Here is a 12,766-nt window from a genome sequence, read left to right on the forward strand (position 1 = left end):
ATTAAATAATAATTAATCTTTTTAACCCTCTTTAATTGATCATTTAAAAGATATAAATTTAAAAAAAAAATGTTTTTTTGTTTGTTTTTACTGGAATGAACGGTCGCAGCTATTGCAAAAAAAAAATTTCACATAACCCGCTTACGCAGGTTATGTATTTTTTCTGCAACAGCTGCTTCCGTTCATTCCAGTAACAACAAACAAAGAAAGCATTTTATTGTTTAACATTACCCTCTGAAAACAAGAGGCCCATGGGCCACATCGCTCACCTGAGAAGCTTTGACCATTCTGTTCTTTATCAGATTTCACCCTTGTTATACATAATGCATCCCCACATTACCCCACTGATCATAATTTAGACATTTTGAAATCTACACTACCCCATGATCCTTCCATTAACACATATGTTTCAGCTTTTTTGGCCCAGTGGTTCATGAGAAGATTTTCAAAGATTTTTCCTATATATTTCTATGTAAAACTTTGATTCCCTATAATGGCCCCGCCCTTCCCCCGGGGCTCATGATTCCTACAATTTAAATCTACACTACCCAGAATGCTTCCACATAAGTTTCAGCTTTTCTGGCCCAGTGGTTCTTGAGAAAAATATTTTCAAAGATTTTTCCTATATATTTCTATATAAATCTCTGATTCCCCTTTGTGGCAGCATCCTTCCCCTAGGGGTCATGATTTGAACAATTTAGAATCTACACTATACCAGAATGCTTCCACATAAGTTTCAGCTTTTCTGGCCCAGTGGTTCTTGAGAAGATTTTCAAAGATTTTTCCTATATATTTCTAAATAAAACTTTGATTCCCCATTGTGGCCCCGCTCTTCCCCTGGGGGTCATGATTTGAACTATTTAGAATCTACACTATATCAGGATGCTTCCATATAAGTTTCAGCTTTTCTGGGCCAGTGGTTCTTGAGAAGAAGATTTTCAAAGATTTTTACTATATATTTCTAAATCAAACTTTGATTCCCCATTGTGGCCCCGCCCATCCCCCGGGGATCATGATTTGAACAATTTAGAATCTACACTACCCCAGGATTGCTTCCACATAAGTTTCAGCTTTTCTGGCCCAGTGGTTCTTCAGAAGAAGATTTTCAAAGATTTTTTCTTATATATTTTATATAAAACTTTGATTCCCCATTGTGGCCCCACCCTTCCCCCGGGGGTCATGATTTGAACAATTTAGAATTTACACTACCCCATGATGCTTCCACATAAGTTTCAGCTTTTTCTGGCCCAGTGGTTCTTGAGAAGAAGATTTTTTAATGACCCCACCCTATTTTTGTCTTTTCTTGATTATCTCCCCTTGCGAGGGGATATGTCCCTTCATTTTTACAATTTAACTTCCCCTTTACCCAAGGATGCTTTGTACTTAGTTTGGTCAAAATTGGCCCAGTGGTTCTTGAGAAGTCGAAAATGTGAAAAGTTTACAGACAGACAGACAGACGGACGGACGGACAGACAGACGGACGGACGGACGACGGACAAAATGTGATCAGAAAAGCTCACTTGAGCCTTCGGCTCAGGTGAGCTAAAAATGCATCAGAATTCAAGCCTAGGATCGCATAGCCAATAAAATGGTCTTCTTTAAATGCTTTACATGTTGAATATTTCATTCATTTCCGAGAGAGAGAGAGAGAGAGAGAGAGAGAGAGAGAGAGAGAGAGAGAGAGAGAGAGAGAGAGATGTCTAACTCCTTGAAGTATTTTTGGAAAGTAATCAGAGGTCATGCTAAATGACAGACTCAAGAACACTTGTACATCTTGTAACAATAATGTCCCTGGTAATTTTAAAACATACATGTAACAGAAGTTGTAGATAGATCTAGGCGTATTGTAATAGTGCCCAAATCCTCGAGCACAATGTTAATGTTCATCAATTTAAGGAAAGAAAACAAATCATGTAGGCTGTATGATTTCCGTTTTTGTAGTTGCTGGATTGGAAAGGGAAAGAGATGCCAGACTTGAGAGTACAAGAACGTTTAGAAATGTTCGCGAAGAGATGATAGGTAAGAAACACAGGCACCTAACGTTACTTATTTTTCTTTAAAGAGGCTGGGGTTGGCAGCCATTTTTAGACTATTTCTATCTCCTTTAAAAGAAGAGCTCAATTTAAAGATATACAATAATGATCAAATTTCTAAACTATAAAATGTATGAATTTTTTCCTTCCCAAATCATAGTTGATAGCTTAAGATACAATGAAGCGCATTGAAGTGGTAAAATTTTCTGTTTGGATGGAATGTTTTGAGCTATCTTTCTTTAGAAAGGAAAAATCGGTCAAATGTTTCAATCGAATAACCTGTAGAACAGGTATTCTATGAATATAATAGCCAATGAAATTGACAATATACATATACACCGAGTAAACACGTGTTCGACTGATACATGTGTTATGCTTACTCCAATAAACATGATAAAATCATAATTATTTACAAATTCGTTGCAATGCGTGTTTTACAGAAGCGGGGACTCTACATAGAGCTCTTTCTTATTTAAAAACCTTCATTTCAGTGTAACTTGTGTTGCTTGTCGCGGAAAGTGGGGTGTCCTAAAACATTACGACGAATATTTCTTTCTCGTTTCTAAAGAAATGGGCGTGTCATTATGTTATAATTGACGTTCAATACATGACTCAGAACGTTTCATCCAAATGAAAAATTTTACCACTTCAATGCGCTTCATTGTACCGTATCTAAAGAAATAAGTTAAATCTGGTAGTTAATTTGTGATTAATTTGTTGACCCCCCAGCCTCCTTAAATAAAAAAATACCCTTTATACCTGATTATTTAAGGAATCACTGTCGAAGTTTCGAGGGTATGCCAGGGCATCAACAATAGCGGAAACATGGATAATTTGCATAACGGGCGAAGCCCGTTATGCTAAAATTATCCCATGTTTCCCACTATTGTTGATGTCCGTGGCATACTCTCAAAACTAGACAGTGATTCTTATATTTCCATTTTTACTTGAAATAACCATCTTAAAATAAATCGAAATACCGTCTAATTGAGTAGATTTGAAATGCACAAGGCCCCATGACGTCAAATTTTACTTTAAAAAAAAATAGTCCCAAAAAACACGAAACAAATTCATTCAGTAACTCAATCTAGTTACCGTAGTCAAATATCAACATTTATAAAATAAACAACAAAAGAATTTTAAATTATGATCAAAGTAATCTTGTTTACTTTAATTATATATATGTGACCTAGATTTAGGTTGTCGGAAGCATGAATATACATAGGCACTATGTCACTTATCCACCGCCATATTGAATGCAATGTTGCAGTTGATGAAACGGGAGTTGGTCAGGAAACCGATTTGTATGGATGTTAAGATAACAGAAGAAGTTGAGTTGCGTAAGAAGTTGGGTGGTAATGACTAAGGACGATGTCTGTATCAAGTATGATGGAGTACGTGCAGATCCATGTGGCAATGTCAATTTCTCCACGTGGCTGTTTACCAGGAAGTGGAGTTCTCGATCTCGCGAGGCCTCGGTGATAGTGGACAGCGTTGCGCTAGTGACTTGCTTTCGAGCCGAAGATAATTCATTATTTATTTTGTTTGTTAAAAGGATATATCATATCAAATTACTTAGTAAACAATTAAACAAAACATCTATTTTTTCTTTAGTATATTTATACGCAAGTGATATACATGCAGGTTGACACCTGACCTTTCAGTAATAGAGAAATATACATACCACAGGGTATTACCATGAAATTAACAAGGTTCACTATTGTAGTGTTTATCATAGAGAAAACAACTGGAAATGGAAATATAAATGTTTATCATTAGGTAAGGGCACATTTTTTTCTTTATTTAAAGAAAAATAAGTAACGTCAGGTGCCTGTATGACATTTTTCATTGTTTCTTTAGTTTATTTTCTCTCACGCAGGCTGTATTGTATTGTATTGTACATATTTCATGTTTGTACCTTCTCTATACTGTAGTGCAGTTTTAAGAGATCAACTATTGTATTGTATTGTGTAGTAGAAAATAAATATAATATATGATTTACATGTAATTGCGGTTATTCAGAAGAGGCATAAAAGAAACATGCATATAACACTTCACTTCGCTAGCCAGGCTGGTCACCCGCTTCAGATCTTCGCTAGCTGGAAAGAGGTGACGATCCGCTCCTCTCCTCTTTTCTGAAAGAGGAGAGGAGCGGATCGTCACCCTTGGCTAGCGAATATGATAACACTTTGGTTTTTGTTTTCAAAATGTATATGATTTTTATAACCATCATAATTTTTAATGCTTTAAAATTCAAACGATAAACATATTACTTTCAACCAAGAAGCCAAATTAAGCCCTTTTCAGATCTTGCGAAAAGAAAAAATTTACACCGTCACGTATGCCACGAGAGAAACGTTTGCTTTTTTTCTCTGATTAGATTGGGGTTATGTTGGAGACGGAGTCCGATCCATTATTAATCGCCACACAGAAAGTGAGAGAATGTGGGCGTTGTCAATGTTTCGAAGACGTCATGGCGGTGAGTATGAAAAAGAAAATACTGGCATGAAAGTTATTTTCCTGCAGGAAATTAGGTTGAGGAGATAATATTCTCTATATTCGCGGAATTAGAAACCCTGCGATTTCATCATACAAATAATACTTATCACAAGATAATAAAATTTATAACAAAATTGTGCTTAATGTCAATCGATTTATCGAAAATGAATACATACATGTCCAGGGACTTTAGTTGTTTTCTATGTGGATGTACCGTTAGTTGCATTTTCGTCTCCTTGTTTTTACAGAAGAATGTACGACGGTTTTGAGATTGGCGAGATTCTTACTTGAAATAGAAGGTAATTATACTGTCATTAGCTGAAGAATGTAAACATGTAAATATATAAACTGTCACTCATTGTCCAACCTTGATTTCTATTATTCAGCAGAACAAGCCATCATCGGAGATTAGAAGTTTTGACTAAAACACAGACACATAAAGATGCTGTGATCCATATTCCAGGAATAGAGGGAAAATGTGCCATATAGTTTATATAGTTTTTATAAAGTACTTTATTTTCTGTTATTACTAATGTGTTTTTTCTTAATTGATATTCTTTGCATGCTTATATTGCTTTTAGTTTTTGTTTATTTTTGTTTATTTTTATATGTTATCTATATTCATTTTCATGCTAACCAAACATTCCAGTTTTAATAATAAATGTTAAAAGAAAAAGAAATTTTGCAAACTTACATTTCTTTTTTATAAAATGTTATGATTTCTTGGAAAAGGGATCTGCTTTGTATCATATGCCATGATACCATCAGAGTTCAAAAAGTCAGAGTTCGACCATATTCAAAGCCATCATATATTGCGTATGGAAACAATCTCTGAGTATAGAATGTTTCTCGACCCCCACCACATCCCCGGTTTCATGAAAAAAATATTATCATTACTTACAATTCAATTTTATGCATGCAATGTCCAAAAAATGAGTTCCATGCTTTTGATATTCTCCTGAGATGGATTTTCATATATCTATTGCAAAATGGCAGTGGTTGGCCTTTTTTTTTTAGCTTTTGAACATGAAGAATTGCGTGAATTTTACTCCGGTTGGGCAAATTTGCAGTGATACAGATCGTTCGGCATTATAGTGTGGACGTGTCCTATTCCTGTGAATCTATGCAAAACTGACATCCGCCACTAGTTCTTTTAATTTCTATAATTGATGTAGGTACATATGTTGGTCCTCGTTGAGTTTGTAATGATGCTTGTGAATGATCGAGGCTGATGTCGTGCACGGACCTAGATTTAAGATTCGCAACATCGTTTTCCATAGGAGACATTTTTTTTTGTCCATTTGAATTGCAACTAATCGTAGAATTCCACTGGAATTAAAACAAAATTTTTGACTAAATATGAATTAACCAACCATCTCAAAATGGATCTGCTCTTGTTTAGTAACGAACGATAAAAAGCAGTTTTCTGAAAGCAAGGTACCATATACTATGCAAACATACTTTATTGGGTGTTCTGTTCATAACATCGATGTGTGAAAGATGGACACAGATACATGTTGTATTTTAATAGTCCTTTTCAACATCGATCCCCTCCCCCGCAATGCAGTCTTTTATTAATGAATAATGAGTGTTCATATAAGTATAATTATAAACTATTAAGAGGGAATTAGAAACTATCCTCTTGCAATACCCCTCCCGCTTTTTGAAAAAAAAATGGATAGAGCTGAGGGAACTTAATCAATGATAAAAAGATAACGTCTGCACAATTAAGCTGCTTTGTAGGATTAACATGTCAAGTTTATCTTACCAGCACAAAAAGACACTTATCACTTACTTAGATCTACAAGCGTCCAGGAACTATATTACTCTGTGTAACATCAAATTCGCAGGATTTTATAATTTATAACACGGCAATATACCCTTTATTTGCCAAAAATGATCAAACACAACACTTAACAATTTACGATATCCACGCCGGCCGAATTTATAAGTGCAGTGTACAAGGAGAATTTTTTGGCGACTACGAAGTTTATTCAGGGTTGAAGATAAGTTAACAATGAACCCTGTGCACCGACAAGCTAGGAGAAAACTCTTACTATGGACGCTTATAGCGGCCGCCGTGGGGTTAGGAATCGGTATGATAATTGGGAGATTTGGATTCTGTACGGAGGATAATAATGAAAATGTTCCAGGGATACCAGAAAGCCTTGTTCAAGATGGAGACCCAACCATCTCCTCCGAGATCATTAGTCAGATTAGGAGCGAAAATATTAGGCAGTATTTACGGTAATATATTGTGATTTTCTCTTTTTCATTTGACTTGTTGGTTAAAAAAAAATAAGAATTTGTCATATTCATTCAAATGTTTTTGGTTGCAAACAAAATTTGATGAATACGCATTTTTAACCACAGCGAGATCCTATCAGTTGTGTTTTGAACGTGTTAATTTCATTAATATCATATGCTACACTGACAGTGTACGTATCTTGTCAAGATAATGCACCCTTTTGAAACTCAGCACACTATTGAAAGATGTGAGATATTCATTTTTTAGGGGAGACCAATAAAAAATGTTGTTGACTTTACCTTGCGCATGTACTTTGTATATTTATGACAAGTATATACACACAATTATCCCAAAATAAAGTGTAATTTGTTAATAACTAATTATGTCAAGATATTAACAGTACGCAAGAGAAACATAATGACTAGAGTCTTTTTAAAGAATAAAACTACCCTATTAGTTTATTTTATCTGTCCTACAAATATTTTTTTTTACATTTTGTTGACATATTGTCGAACCCTCCAAGATTAAAAAAAGTTTGTTTAAAACGAGTGGGAGTTATTCTCTTAATAATTTTTAGTATGTCCCCCCCCTTCATTTCTTCGTTTAAAAAACGATACATCGTGCATCGTACCGGTAGGCACTGGCGGATTTAGTGGGGGCGCCCCATCCTTTTTTGTATAAAATGTACATAATATTCAATAAATCTTTTTTTTTTTGGGTGTGTGGGGGGGGGGGGGGTGGCTGTGGGCCCTTACCCCAATCCAAAACTGGTCCACCCCTGGATCCGCCACTGCTACCGACAGCTTGATTCTCTCTCTCTTGTGTTGATCTTTATCTTATCAATGCAGAATCACGGTTTATCTCAAGACGATATATTTTCTCCCGTTGCTTATTCAATGCATTTATGCCACAACAGAGGACAGGTTTTTGGGGGTGAGCCATGAGCCCTATCTGACATTCCTAAGTTAGGTGGATGTCAGACCCTATAAATATGTTCCTGACATTGTGAGATACCTTTGTCCCTGTATATCGACAGGGGTGATGTTTAACTGAAAACATAAGATGGTACATGCAGTTGAATTATTAGTTTGTGTTATCTAATGGACATCCCCGCCAATATCGCTAAACGGACTGAATCAAAGTACTAAAAGTACTGAACTTAGGAAATTTTAAGAAACATTTGCCTTTCAAACTGGTTGGAATACTCTTCTGAAGATGAGTGCAATATTACTTTTGTGATTATCCTGATATATACATGAACACCAGAGAATTCATTCATCATAAACTACAATGAAAATGTACGATCCTCTTCTACTTCGATAAAAAGAGCTATGTGTATAGATTTGAAATGGAAAAATCTCACTGTCTTTTTTGGATAAAAATTGAAGAAGACATCTTGTCTTTTTATATGATGTCTAATTTAAAAAAAAAATCGGCGCAGTTTTAAAGGCAGGATAATGCCAATATTTAAAATACTTGATACTATTTTTTGATACTATACAAGCAATTTCAAACATTGAAACAAATGACAAACTGCTATTTACTAAGTATATAATATAATTCAGAGACCAGATAAAGATGAGATTAACTATTTTGTAATGAATATAAAAGTGTCAAGAGACTTTTCAATATGTTACATAATTTAGCTGGTCAGAGATATTTATTTTGAAAATAGTACTGTGACAACCGCGGTTTACGTCATTGATTGACATTGAAAATGAATAATTATTTTAATGGAAAACACAGAAAAAATATTGTACGTTTCTTTCTTTAAAAAGTGAACTCTCCAGAAATCCTCATCTTGCCGGAACAGATGCAGATTATGATCAGGCCAAGGATCTTCATGACTTCTGGAAATCAGCAGGTCTTATGAAGCGTTCATCACACCGTACGACATACTGCTGTCCTACCCGGAAACAGAGGACGAGAGCAAGATGAACCAGATATTCGTCTACGATTCTTCTAATAACACTGTGTGGGAGTCCGCCTTGTACGAACCCATCCTGGACCCGAGCGAAAACAAGTCAAATGTTGTACCTCCATTTAATGCCTACTCTGCACCTGGGGATATAAGTTCGGTAGGCGAAAATTCAGTGTTTTTGATAATATTTGTAATAATTTGCATAAACTTTAAACACACATGTCACTTTTAGCAATACAAATCAATGAGTTATGACACCTTGGTTTTTTTTTGTTTTTTTTTTGGGGGGGGGGGGTGGGGTGGGGGGTGGGGGTGACGTAGTTTCAAATGTAACAGTGTAAATTATTTGATTGTGGGATAGATTACTATCAGTATACCCATCTAAAAAACATTATGATTAGTATTCTTTTACATTTGTTAAGAAATGAACTTGAAGAAAATTTGACGATCAGATATTGTTTTTCTGTAGACGGACCTTGTGTACGTAAACTATGGACGGGTGGAGGATTATAGATGGCTGGCAAACAATACGAACATCAACGTAACAGGGAAAATCGTACTGGCTCGGTACGGCAAAATCTTCAGAGGTGACAAGGTCTGTAAAACGAGGGGGTTGTTATGGACAGGAACACTTCCCTCTTTGATATATACTCTCCAGGGATTATTCTTTTCCGCCATTTTTCTTCTCCCCATAACTTTTTTTTTTTACAATTAATAATCCCTATATAAAGATTTTTAATAATATTTATACTTAATGCATAATACACTTAAAGTATGGATCCAGCAATACAGAACAATTATTTTTTATTTGATATACAGATACATTTTGTTAAAAAACTTTTTTAAATATGAAATATAACAATAAACCATTTTTTAAATCACCAGGTGAATATATACTAGAAGACTAGTAAAGGGGGGGATCCGTCAAATTTGAGGGAAAAAGCATTAGATTTTGCACTTAGTAGTATTAAACAATTTCCCATATATTTCTTTATATAAGGTCAATCAAGCATACCTTCATGGGGCTACAGGAATAATAATCTACTCTGATCCGGCGGACTACGCCGTGGACGGTGAGAATTCCCAGGTGTACCCCCACGACTGGTGGCTCCCAGACACGGGCACACAGCGGGGGACGATATTTCTCGGGAAGGGAGACCCTCTTACTCCGGGATACCCGGCTACAGGTACAGTAAAACTCGGTTATTATGAAGTCACTGGGACCTTTGAAATCACTTCGCTATATCCATAATTCATTATATTCGTATAAGAAATTTGTTTTATTCATATAGCTGGGGATAAAAAAAAACTTCGCTTTATCCTTGATTTTGCAATATCCGTGTTCGTATTAAACGAGTTTTTAAAGACAGAATGGCATTCTCTAATGTATACATTAAAACACGGTTATATCGAAGTGCCAGGGACATACGATTTTGCTTCGTTGATTATTAGCGTAATTCGTTATCCCGAGCTCCCTCAAGTTTACAATATATAATAAAGCTACAGGAAATGAAAATCACAGTGACTTCACTGTAAGCGTCAATTCATTACAAGCATGTTGGCTATAACCGAGTTTAACTGTATTGCATGGTTTTAAATTACAAGCTCTTTACTGATTTCACTTGCAGAGAATGCATACAGATTGAATGAATAGCTATCGAGAGGCAAAGCTTCCCAAGATTCCGTCTCATCCGATTGGATATGGTGTTGCCAAAACACTGATTGGGTAATTTATTGGAATGATTTTAAATCAAATATTTTTCAAATATACCGGTATATGTACTTCTGATATCTGTGAAACAATGCATGTATCTTTAAATTTGATCCCAACCTGTCCGTGTTTTAAGCCCCTTTTTCACATATTTTCATTTATATATATATTTTTTAGATCGATTACTGTGTGTTATTTTCAATCTTCACATTTATATGTTTGAAGTAAAGAAATGACTTCCTGTTTATGTCACTTAAAACAGATACATGAGTGGAGATGAGGTCCCACAAAGCTGGAAAGGAGCCCTCAATATAACTTATAGATATGGCGGACAATTAAGTAACTCTGGATGGTATGTGAACATTAAATTTTTTAAAGAATAATTATGCTGTATCGATTGTAATATTTAATTACATTTTCATTTTTCTCTCTTTAGGCGGATAAGAATAAGAATTTCTACGAAGAATAGTAAAAGAAGAACCTACAATGTTTTTGGGATCATCCGAGGAAGAATTGAACCTGGTCATCTAATAAGAACCTTTTTTTAAATAATTAAAAACATTAGTTTTAATTTTAGATAAAATTAACATTGTGTCCTTTACTAGCAATTTGCAAAATTTTGATTTCTCAGATAGGTATGTGTTGATGGGCAACCATCGTGACGCGTGGGTCTTTGGAGCAATCGATCCCTCCAGTGGAACAGCGGTAATGAAAGAGGTGTCCCGAGTAATGGGAAATCTTGTTCAAACAAGTGAGTTAAAAATGAGCAAACTCTTTTAGAAGTTTTATTGATTATCAGACTGAAACTTACACATACAATGTAGAATTAAAATAAAATTATAACAAAATATATTTTTTGCAAATCCTTTCAAAAATAGCAAAGTAAATATTTATTTGTTTTGAACACCTTATGCCGATATGACCTATTCTGCTATTTTAGAGAATCTTGATCTATTTTCTTAAATCTTGTCTTTGTAGACAGGTGGCGCCCACGTAGAACGATTGTTTTCTGTAGCTGGGGTGCGGAAGAGTATGGGCTTATAGGATCTACAGAATGGATAGAGGTGAAATAAAATACATTTTTTTAGCATGAAACTTATAGAAGATTTTGCTTTCAAAAATTAGAAAGTTCATTGAAAATGATTTTTTTTAATGTAGCAATATGTGAAAAATCTGGGATCGCGAGCAGTTGCCTATTTAAACGTGGATATTGCAGTGCAAGGTACATTAAATGAATTTCTCCATCTTTTTTGTGTGTTTGTTTTTGTTTTGTTCTTTGTTTTTGTCTGAGGAACATTAAATGAAGATTGAAAAAAAATAATAAGCTTTTTCGTAATTAGGTAATTACTCGCTCGGTCCCTTGGTACACCGTTGTTAAACTCTGTTATTTACGATGCTACAAAGAAGGTTCCAAACCCGGACAAAGCAGGAATTATCAATTAAAACCGTTTATGATAAATGGTTGGCTAGTTTTTCCAGACACGACAACTAAACTTCCAAGGTATAATTCTTGCCGATCTGACGTTGTCAGTAAAATATCTTATATTTCACGAAACTTTCAAGATAAAAATACCGGTACTAGGTATACAGTTATAAATTCACGGATTTTATTTTACGGTTTCAGAATTGCGGACATGGGGTCTGGTAGTGATTATGCCCCTTTCATCCAACGTGTTGGTCTACCCTGTCTGGATATTCGATACACATACAATTCAGTGAGAATTTAAAAATAAATCAGGAATTTCATATATTTTATCACAAGCGTCATATTTTCGTGGAAAAAAGAAAGGACAGAATAGTTATTTTCATCTGCCTTACTATAGTGTATGATTAAACTATCTGTGAACAATTTTTTACAGAACAAATACAAAATTTCTTCCTACCCACTTTATCATTCAAAATACGAGACCTTTAAGGTGGTGGACGAGATTATGGACCGCGGTTTCAAGGTAACAACTGTTTTCTCCGATTCATTTTTGAACAAAGTGAAAGAAATTGCATGAAATTTAGCATAAAGAAGTTTTTTATTCTAAACTTGTTTACAAATCTGCATATGCAGAAAAAATTCAAAGAAAGACAAGACTTGTTTTTATCATCGAAGTTGTAGTAATGGCAGATTCCTTTCGAATATAGCGTCACCGGGCAGTGGGACAAACGTGGGCGGAGTTAGCACGGAACCTTGCTGACTCCCTGATTATTCCATTCAAAGTTGAGGACTACTCCCTTAAACTGCATAATCTTATTAAACAACTTGATTCTGATTTTGGAGACTTAATGAGCAAAAACGGGATTCAATTAGGCAAGACTGAGACTTTTGATCTTTTTTCACTTATATTTTGATTGTTAAACATCTT

At 35.0% G+C, this 12,766-nt stretch overlaps 1 pseudogene; it reads left to right on the forward strand.

Moving 5' to 3' along the window:
• Positions 1-6,522: 6,522 nt before the first annotated feature.
• On the forward strand, positions 6,523-12,711 carry LOC134257529 (N-acetylated-alpha-linked acidic dipeptidase 2-like; annotated as a pseudogene).
• The last annotated feature ends 55 nt before the right edge of the window (positions 12,712-12,766 follow it).

The sequence above is a fragment of the Saccostrea cucullata genome, unplaced genomic scaffold, assembly GCF_032062105.1.
Source record: "Saccostrea cucullata isolate Sc308-1 unplaced genomic scaffold, CSIRO_AGI_Scuc_v1 ctg16540, whole genome shotgun sequence".
Lineage (NCBI taxonomy): Eukaryota > Metazoa > Mollusca > Bivalvia > Ostreida > Ostreidae > Saccostrea > Saccostrea cuccullata.